Source organism: Electrona antarctica (assembly GCF_951216825.1).
Source record: "Electrona antarctica genome assembly, chromosome: 24".
Classification (NCBI taxonomy): Eukaryota; Metazoa; Chordata; class Actinopteri; order Myctophiformes; family Myctophidae; genus Electrona; species Electrona antarctica.
Genome location: NC_136803.1, coordinates 13,568,807 through 13,578,791, shown reverse-complemented (window position 1 = coordinate 13,578,791; position 9,985 = coordinate 13,568,807). Strand labels below are relative to the sequence as shown.

At 42.5% G+C, this 9,985-nt stretch overlaps 1 protein-coding gene across 1 annotated transcript in view; it reads left to right on the top strand.

The window, feature by feature from the left end:
* Positions 1 to 6,955: 6,955 nt before the first annotated feature.
* The window catches only part of LOC306917076 (NACHT, LRR and PYD domains-containing protein 3-like), a 53,155-nt gene continuing 50,125 nt past the window's right edge, over positions 6,956 to 9,985 (top strand). The window contains exon 1 of the mRNA XM_079495201.1: positions 6,956 to 7,047. The gene's annotated coding sequence lies outside the window, so the exon portion shown is untranslated. The remainder of the gene's footprint in view (positions 7,048 to 9,985) is intronic.

The window sequence follows — 9,985 nt, the reverse complement described above, 5'->3', positions numbered from 1 at the left end:
TTTACGTGGCCTCATCCAGTCACTGACGGGAGGAGGAAGCGACGCCCGGCCGTCGCCGGGAGCCCCCTCAAACACACCACCAGCGTGGACATAAGGTATACACATGACTTTGGGGCAACACTTCATATTTGCCCTGCTCTGTAACCAACAACCAACTCTCTCCACTCCTCTGCCACTCAGGTTGAACAGCGCATCGCTGCATGTCTGGCTGAAATCTCACAGTCTTGTCTTCTCACCACCTCAAGCTGAACCCAGACCAGACTGAGCTGCTCTTCTTCCCTGGTAAGTCCTAGCCCACGCTGCCACGCAGGATCTCACTGTTGGCAAACAATGTACTGTATGTCATCATAACTCATAAGTACTTAGACGGCCCCAGTGTGACCGCTCTGGCTGCTCTGTCTATAGCTATAGGATGTGATCATTATTCTACTGTTGAAATGAATGGATTATAAATATAACTGTGTGCTTCGCTTTGTGACCCATGACCTTTGTGTTTGACCTCAGTGGATCCATTGATGAGGGAGTGCATCAGGATCCTGATGCAGAGGATCCACCTTCTATAGCGTTACCAGAGGGTAAGAATGTAACCCTAACACCACCCAAAACACCACACCCTGCCTGAGGGTAATAATTTAACCACAAAACGACCTATATACTGTAAATTACCAAAGTCCTGAAGGTGCCATACAGCTGAGTTCTGTCCTCCTCACAGAGTTACTGTTATAATGTAGTTGTGAACCACATAGCAGTGGACAGAGTCTACAGCTGGCATAATGTAGTTGTGAACCACATAGCAGTGGACAGTCTATAGCTGGCATAATGTAGTTGTGAACCACATAGCAGTGGACAGAGTCTACAGCTGGCATAATGTAGTTGTGAACCACATAGCAGTGGACAGAGTCTACAGCTGGCATAATGTAGTTGTGAACCACATAGCAGTGGACAGAGTCTACAGCTGGCATAATGTAGTTGTGAACCACATAGCAGTGGACAGAGTCTACAGCTGGCATAATGTAGTTGTGAACCACATAGCAGTGGACAGAGTCTACAGCTGGCATAATGTAGTTGTGAACCACATAGCAGTGGACAGAGTCTACAGCTGGCATAATGTAGTTGTGAACCACATAGCAGTGGACAGAGTCTACAGCTGGCATAATGTAGTTGTGAACCACATAGCAGTGGACAGAGTCTACAGCTGGCATAATGTAGTTGTGAACCACATAGCAGTGGACAGAGTCTACAGCTGGCATAATGTAGTTGTGAACCACATAGCAGTGGACAGAGTCTACAGCTGGCATAATGTAGTTGTGAACCTCATAGCAGTGGACAGAGTCTACAGCTGGCATAATGTAGTTGTGAACCACATAGCAGTGGACAGAGTCTACAGCTGGCATAATGTAGTTGTGAACCACATAGCAGTGGACAGTCTATAGCTGGCATAATGTAGTTGTGTCGAGGCCGGGCACAGGACTCCTTGTCTACTAATCCAGACACCACACGTGCTACTTATTGTTTTCATTATTCCATTTCATAAAATACAGGTTCAATGTTCGTCTTGATGTCCAAGTGTGTCCTATTTTCAGTGGATATTGGTTTGGATATGTTTTTTCTCAATGGTGAAAAAGTGTCATGACTCATGAGTCTTGTCATATTTTAACCAAGCACGCAGCTCAGAAACTAAAAAACTGTTTTGAAAGATGCTCATTAAATCAATGATCTCACAGACATTCTTCACCTGCCCATTAATAATTATGGTAGTGTAGCCCCATACCGGGGTGCATACTTAGTTTAGACTAGTCATTGGTTAGACATGGGTTAAGGTTAGGTTTAGGTGTGCTGCCCCGTGGGCTAATGACTGGTCTAACCAATGACTAGTCTAAACCAAAAACTGTCTAAACTAAGTACTGCACCCGTGGTAGACTTGGTTCCCCTAAACTATTACAAGATGCCCCTCCAAGTCTACCACACATGGCACATTTCCCCGGAAACCCCTCCAGAAAAGGGAGTTGGAACACTGTTTACAGACAAATGAAACCGCAGCAGAGGAGAGATGTGAGTGTGACAAACAATTAATTTAATTTCAGTGTAAATACAGTTACACTGTTCCACAGATTAATATTGTGAAAATAAGATATGTGAGCTTGTAGATTGGATATTTTCAAAATTGTTATATATTATTATTTGACAATTTGGCCAATTTTTATAGTATATTTTGTTGAATAGGCCGTAAATTGTCACGTCACTGTAATTGGGCCGCTAAATGAGCGCCACTCACTTCACACAGGTGTGATTTTTATTGTTTTCTCAGAATTTTGAGAAAAATAATGTAAAACGGGGGCAAATATGTTCGCATGCTTGTGCATTGTACAGTAGTGTTATCTTTTCCATTTACATTTGTTGCAACATCTTGGCTTGATGTTGGTTTTATGTTTTCTGACTTCTGTTGATGGTTACTTTAGCTTGGAAGTTGCTGCCAGGTGTAACTAGATCAAGCCAAAGTCTGTGGATCATCAACATAGAAAGTTAAAAGTATTGAGTTATGATGTATTAGATGTCCAGAGTCGGACCGTGGTTTATTTAACGCCTACTGTGCATCCTACAAACTTGTGATGTCAACCTTTCATATACTGATATATAGGCCTACATTGTAGGTTAATAAGCATTATGCACGAGGAAACGTCCAGTATGCGTTAGTGAAAATTCACTTCTGTTAAACAGAATTACAGTGAATAATACTGCTATGCATGTCCATGGAGAATGGATGACTATGCTTCTGAGGAATACCCAATTTCCTTGGCATGTTCTCAGAGAACTGTGTGTACTAGTGTCTAGATTTGCTCCGACCGTGTCACTGGGTGTATAGGAGCTCAGTTTCCGTTTTCAAAGTGGCAAGTGGGGAGTGGTGACCCCCAATAAGGGTCCTTGAGGAGATGCCAATTTCCCTGTCAAATGTAGGCCTAGTTTGAGTTCAATTCACTTGACATTATTTCAATACAATAATTGTATGAGTGAGTGCTTTCTCACCTATTTCAACACCACCATTAATGTATGTGTCAGTGACACTTTGAACAATGTTGGAAAAGGGGTGAGTTATCCAGTTACCATCACTATCTCATGTCCAAGTCCATGTTGAACAGCACCATCTAGTGTTTATTTCATGCAACTTCATTGCACTGCAGCATCAACTGACATCACCATGCATGAAATATTGAACGTTTGGTGCTAGAGTCAGCGGCCTGAGGCCTACCATACCAGGCCTGAGGCCTACCATTGTGTGGCACATCTATGCACAAAATGTCTATGTTCACAGGCTTCTGTGTGCGGCCTATGAGGGCATCTGAGCATGTGCGGCACTACAAGTCTTACACCATATGCGCTTGGGAAACCCAGCCATTGACAGTTGTGTTGGATTCATGTCTAAAGGTCATCAACATGTCCGTACACAGACTAATGTGTCTGTGGCCCATGGAAAATGTTAGATTTTCTGTTTTACACACCATTATAATGTTCTTATTTGTTATCTTAAACCCCACACTAGGACAGTACGATGCTCAAACCTTTTATTTTCAAGGACCCCATGACTCTGAATGTGTACCAATGGAACACATTCCATGGTAGGCTACATTTGGTTCTATTTGTGCACTCTCAAGAGTTACAGATCTGTTAAGGTCATTTAAGGCTACAGCTCTTTGTGTTTCTGGTAATATTATTGTTCACTCATTTGTATGTCTGTGGCAAAATTAAAAAATTGACATAAATGTCCACCACACCCCTGAATGTTACAAAAATGTTAATGAAGTGTCCTGTAAGTCCATATGGGCTGGGACTCCTTGGAACCATGACACTTAAATAAAGACAAATCAGTGCCCGGATCCGGATGCAATACGCCTGTTCTACTGAGCACTAGAGTTGTGCATTTAAAATACAAAATCGGACACAGTATAATAAATGAAGGCTCCGAACATTAGCCTCTTGCCCCAAATGTTAAAGAGGGCTGCGGGGTCTGTGGCCGATTCTGTCGGAATTTCTAACAGCGGTAGTGAGGGGGCGCTTCCGGTGAAAGAGGGAATTACGCTCAATGTAAACAGGAAGTAAACGGTGGGGGGTGGCGTTCGGTCACAGACGGGAATAGTTAGTGTTCCAGGTGCAGGATAGGATCCAGGTGCACACAGACAATGATTTAGAAACGAAGAGTGATTCACTGCTTCTTTCTCTTTTTCAAGACTGTGACGCTGCTTTAATTATCCTAAAATAATGTGGTTAATTAGGCCTAAATAACTCTATGGTGCCCACATATCTTGTATCGTGTATCCCACTGCTCTGGAAGTCAAGCCTACAATTTGCACCAGAAAATAACAGATCCTCACAACGCTGTGAGCGTGTAGATCTACTATACTACTATGTTCAGTGCACGACACTGACCATAGTGTGACGAATTAGCTGAACCATATTCTATGTATATTTGAGGTTTTTAATAGGGCTGAGGACATGGGTGTATACTGGGCCATTAATATTAATATTGCTTGTTTTGGATTTTATTTGCTGTCGTTACTTATTTACTTTGTGCTTTTGCTTTGCCATATTTATTTGTGACTGACGGGAGATTCAGGTTTTTATAGTAACTGTTAAAGGACCACTTTTCAACCTCACTAATGATCAAGATAAATACAAATAGCACAATTATTTTCTACTCAGTCTGTGTCTCGAGGGCTGTGGGCAGTTCAGAAACCAGTCCGTGTCTCATAGGAGCGCTGTGGGCAGTTCAGGAACCAGTCTGTGTCTCATAGGAGGGCTGTGGGCGGTTCAGAAACCAGTCTGTGTCTCATAGGAGGGCTGTGGGCAGTTCAGAAACCAGTCTGTGTCTCATAGGAGGGCTGTGGGCGGTTCAGAAACCAGTCTGTGTCTCATAGGAGGGCTGTGGGCAGTTCAGAAACCAGTCTGTGTCTCATAGGAGGGCTGTGGGCGGTTCAGAAACCAGTCTGTGTCTCATAGGAGGGCTGTGGGCAGTTCAGAAACCAGTCTGTGTCTCATAGCAGGGCTGTGGGCAGTTCAGAAACCAGTCTGTGTCTCATAGGAGGGCTGTGGGCAGTTCAGGAACCCGTCCACCAGTGACATCATCGATTGGTAAAGCTAATAGAAACTGCAGGCTTTCTATTCCTGAAAAGTTGCAATGCAAAAATGGAAAACGTATTGTTCTCACGATAATTAAAATCTGAATATATATATATATATATATATATATATATATATATATTTTTTTAAAATCTTGTTTTAAAACAATCTGGCTAACGATGATGTCACTGCTGGACGGGTTTCTGAACTACCAACAGCCCTCCAATGAGACAGACTGAGTAGGAAAAAATTGTGCTATTTTATCTTGATCATTAGTGAGGAACAATTATATGAAGATAGGTTGAAAAGTGGTGAAGTGGTCCTTTTAAGTAGAAAAAAACTAATTGACATGATTGACATGAACACACTGGGCTCACTGCTAAAATCTAAAATATCTAAAACCACATATTGCACACATAAAGACCCCCAGGAAAGTGTTCTAAATCTTCTAAACGTCATTAACATATCTTTTTGAAAAAAGGGTGAAGTTTCCCTTTAACCTGCAGTAAGGCGCCCTGAGGGCTTCTGAGGTCGCGTGCACGCATCCGCCTGGGTGACAGCAGACTGCTGGGTGAGAGCTGGCGCTTTGGCATGGGGCGTCAGATCAACATATGGAATGTCGGAACAGGTCAGCTCCATATATGGAGATCTAAGGGTGGCAGCGGGGGCAGTGTCTTGAGTGTACAGGGACTGACGGCACGACAGACAGGTTTTCATAGTAATCTGCGAACCAGGGTCGCAATATTTTTACTTGTGAATTTGGTTGGCATATTTATCTTGATATCTTGATTTGTTTATTTGCTGTGTGCGATTAGTTTAGAGCCCTGATTAGCCCTGATTAGTTTAGGCCCCGAAGCCTTCACCGCTTATCACCAATTTGCCACTTGTGGGCTTATAGTCACATTTTTTATGATTATAATAACCCCTCCTTCCCTTCGTTTTTTAACATGACTTCCTTTTTAAGCTTCAATAAACTTGATGTTGAATAAACCTTTTTGGTACATCAGCCTCTGGTTCTGCTCATTCTGAACACTTAACCAATTTGGGGTACCTTACCTTTGTTCCTGACTGTTCTGTTTTTTTTTTGTTACACTGTTGTTGCCTTGGTTTTGTTTGACTTATTTTGTAGTATTGTTCCTAGTGTTTCCTGTCTTCCTAGTTACTGTTTTCCTGCCTTGTCTAACCTTGTAATTGGTCAGTGTTTCCACCTGTGTCCTGTTAGTCACCCAGCCTATCCCAGTGTTGATTGTCAGTTGAGTTCACCTGTGCCCTGTTCTTCTGGGTCTATTTAAGTCCTGTGTTTGCATTGTTCTTGTTGGTTCGTTAGTTCCCTGTTGGATGAGTTCCTGTTATGCATTTTGAGTTTTATCTGCCTTTTGCCCAGTCATGGAAGATCCTGAGTTTGATTAATGAATCCTTCTAAGTTTAATTGTTCTGCCTCAGTGGTGTCTCCTGCATTTGAGTCCTCATCCCTAGTCACCGTAACAGGTTACTTGCATACATAATTAATTAAAATCTGCATAATGCAATCTTTTACTTTGTCTATTGTAGTACACCTAGCCCTCATCGACAGGAACTCTTCCATGTATCATTTATTTTAGAACACATGCCAGCATTTCACCTCATCAATTCTAACTTGACAATCAAAAAGATGCTTATGATTATTCAACAGAAGAGTTCAAGGTGAATCCGTTATTAGTATCTTTTAACATTTTCATAATTTATTTTTTACATGTGTAGGGAACAGTTTATGGACAACAAGGTTGTCTTCGCTACTCCTGCGCAGACAGACATAGCAACGACCCACTGCGCAGACAGACAGAGCAACGACCCACTGCGCAGACAGACAGCAACGACCCACTGTGCAGACAGACAGAGCAACGACCCACTGCGCAGACAGGATGGACGAACCAGGATGGATGGATAAACATCACAGTGAGTACAACTCTGCACCCCCTGCTCTCTCTCTAACTGTGCACAAACACCCAGCATCATGTTTTATATTCAGTGGTGGAAGAAGTACTCGGATGTTTTACTAAAAAGTAAAAGTAGCAGTTCAAATTTATAGTGGCCCTCTGGAGTGAGTGTGGAACTATAGTGGCCCTCTGGAGTTAGTGTGGAACTATAGTGGCCCTCTGGAGTGAGTGTGGAACTATAGTGGCCCTCTGGATTGAGTGTGGAACTATAGTGGCCCTCTGGAGTTAGTGTGGAAATATAGTGGCCCTCTGGAGTGAGTGTGGAACTATAGTGGCCCTCTGGAGTGAGTGTGGAACTATAGTGGCCCTCTGGAGTGAGTGTGGAACTATAGTGGCCCTCTGGATAGCCGCAATTTGCAACTCTAGATTTTTTTATAATGGGATGAATCTAGAGTTGCAATACCCTCCATTGACTCCCCACTCATCATTTTGCGTTTGCGATCTGCTTGTCTTAAACGACGTTAAACTCACCAACATTGCAGCTGTAGTCCAAGCTTGAATTATTCTCTTTCAATCTGCAAAGCTTGTTTTTCATAAAAATCCCCCGTAGACATGTTATGAGCTACTTTCTGTCAAGAAATTCTGTGCAAGTGATTCTTTTTCTATGTGCTGGAGTTTGGAAGCGCTCGTCGTAAGTCACTGAACGTCCCTGCATGCATCTGTTTCGCATTTGCACATAATGCAGGAGGCAGCAGCGCGACCCCTTAATAAAAACGAGCGCTTCCAAACTCCAACATTTCTTCTTCTTGACAGAAAGTAGCTCATAACATGTCTACGGGGGATTTTTATGAAAAACAAGCTTTGCAGATTGAAAGAGAATAATTCAAGCTTGGACTACAGCTGCAATGTTGGTGAGTTTAACGTCGTTTAAGACAAACAGATCGCAAACGCAAAATGATGAGTGGGGAGTCAATGGAGGGTATTGCAACTCTAGATTCATCCCATTATAAAAAAATCTAGAGTTGCAAATTGCGGCTACCCTCTGGAGTGAGTGTGGAACTATAGTGGCTCTCTCCATCGTCAAAGTTGCCCACCCCTGTGTATAGACCCTGCATTGGCTGCATGGTTTGATTGATTGATTGATTGAAAATTGTATTAACAGTTTTCAGAATTACAGTACATTTCAAGCACAACTCAATACAAAGACTGTTATACTGTGAGTGGACGACCCAATAAAGCATTACACTTGTTTACAAGAGGGTCCACCATGTTCAATTCATCAAAACATTTAGAGACGTACAAATAGACACTACTATATATATCCAAAGAACAGAACAGGAATTCATCATAAAGGAGGTAAAAAGGGAAAAGAAACATATGGGGAAAAAGGGAGGAAGGGGTGGGCGTTGGGGTGGGGGGAATTCAAATTCTACGGGGTCCAGTTTTGAATTGCAGCCGTCCGTAGGTGCCCTTTGAGAGCGGTTTTGAAGGAGTCAAGGGATTTGCATGTCTTAATGACTGTTGGTAGGGCGTTCCACATTTTGGTGGCATAGGAGCGAAAATAATTTAGTCCCTTGTTTGAGCCGAATCTGGGTTGCACATGTATGGTTTGTTGCACTCCCTCTGGTGTTGTGGGAGTGGACTTCGTTGACATTAATGAAGTATTTAGACAGGTACATGGTATCTTAATGAAGTATTTAGACAGGTACATGGGTATCTTAGTGAAGTATTTAGATAGGTACATGGGTAGCTTAGTGAAGTATTTAGACAGGTACATGGGTATCTTAGTGAAGCATTTAGACAGGTACATGGGTATCTTAATGAAGTATTTAGACAGGTACATGGGTATCTTAATGAAGTATTTAGACAGGTACATGGGTATCTTGGTGAAGCATTTAGACGGGTACATGGGTATCTTAATGAAGTATTTAGACAGGTACATGGGTATCTTAATGAAGTATTTAGACAGGTACATGGGTATCTTGGTGAAGCATTTAGACAGGTACATGGGTATCTTAATGAAGTATTTAGACAGGTACATGGGTATCATTGGTGGTGTATCAAATCTTGTGGACCAGACCCATTGCAAGATGCAATGGGTGAAGGTGGATGGTGGGAGGGACTGCTGGGACCCTGTATGGGCTGCATGGTGGCACTGGGAGGTACTGCGGGGTCCCTGCAAAGTGTTAGTGAGACAAAAGGAAGGGAACAGGACACTGATGTGTGACCGAGTAGTTGATATAAGCAGTCGCACCTAATCTATAAGGCAAACGTATTGTCCGCCGACCCCCAGGGAGGTGTCTCTGTATCGTTATATTGTCAGGGAGGTGTCTCTGTATCGTTATATTGTCAGGGAGGTGTCTCTGTATCGTTATATTGTCAGGGAGGTGTCTCTGTATAGTTTACGACCGTCAGTCACTTATATATGATAGTCTGTTTCTAGTGAAAATGTAACTAATTCAGTAGCAGTAACAATAGTGTTTTCTCTCAGTCAGTTGATTCTTCATATCCATATGAGTGAAATGGCCGGGGTGACATGTTTATTTTTGAAACACAGTTCTTATATGAGGCGATCTAAAATCCCCCCTATGGGGATTACAATGCAAATAAAGAGTACACAAACCTGTGGATTTGCGCCCTCTACCGATATTGACGTCAGACTTCGGTGCTCTATAGATCTGCTATTTTTCAACAGCTAAAGTATAACATAATGGGGTTCCCGTCCTGAATGGGTTTAAGCCATTCTGTGCGGGAACCCCTTTTGGTGTTTTAAAGCATTATGTTATGCTTTGGCTATTGAAAAATAGCAGACCTACAAGCCCATAGTGCGGCACCGAGTGCCGCGCTACGAGCTTGTAGGTCTGCTATTTTTGAAAAATCGTGAAAATGTGGTGCAACGCTTTGAATATATATTCTTTCAGAGTGAACGTTTTTAACTCAAATCTTTGCTTCTTTTA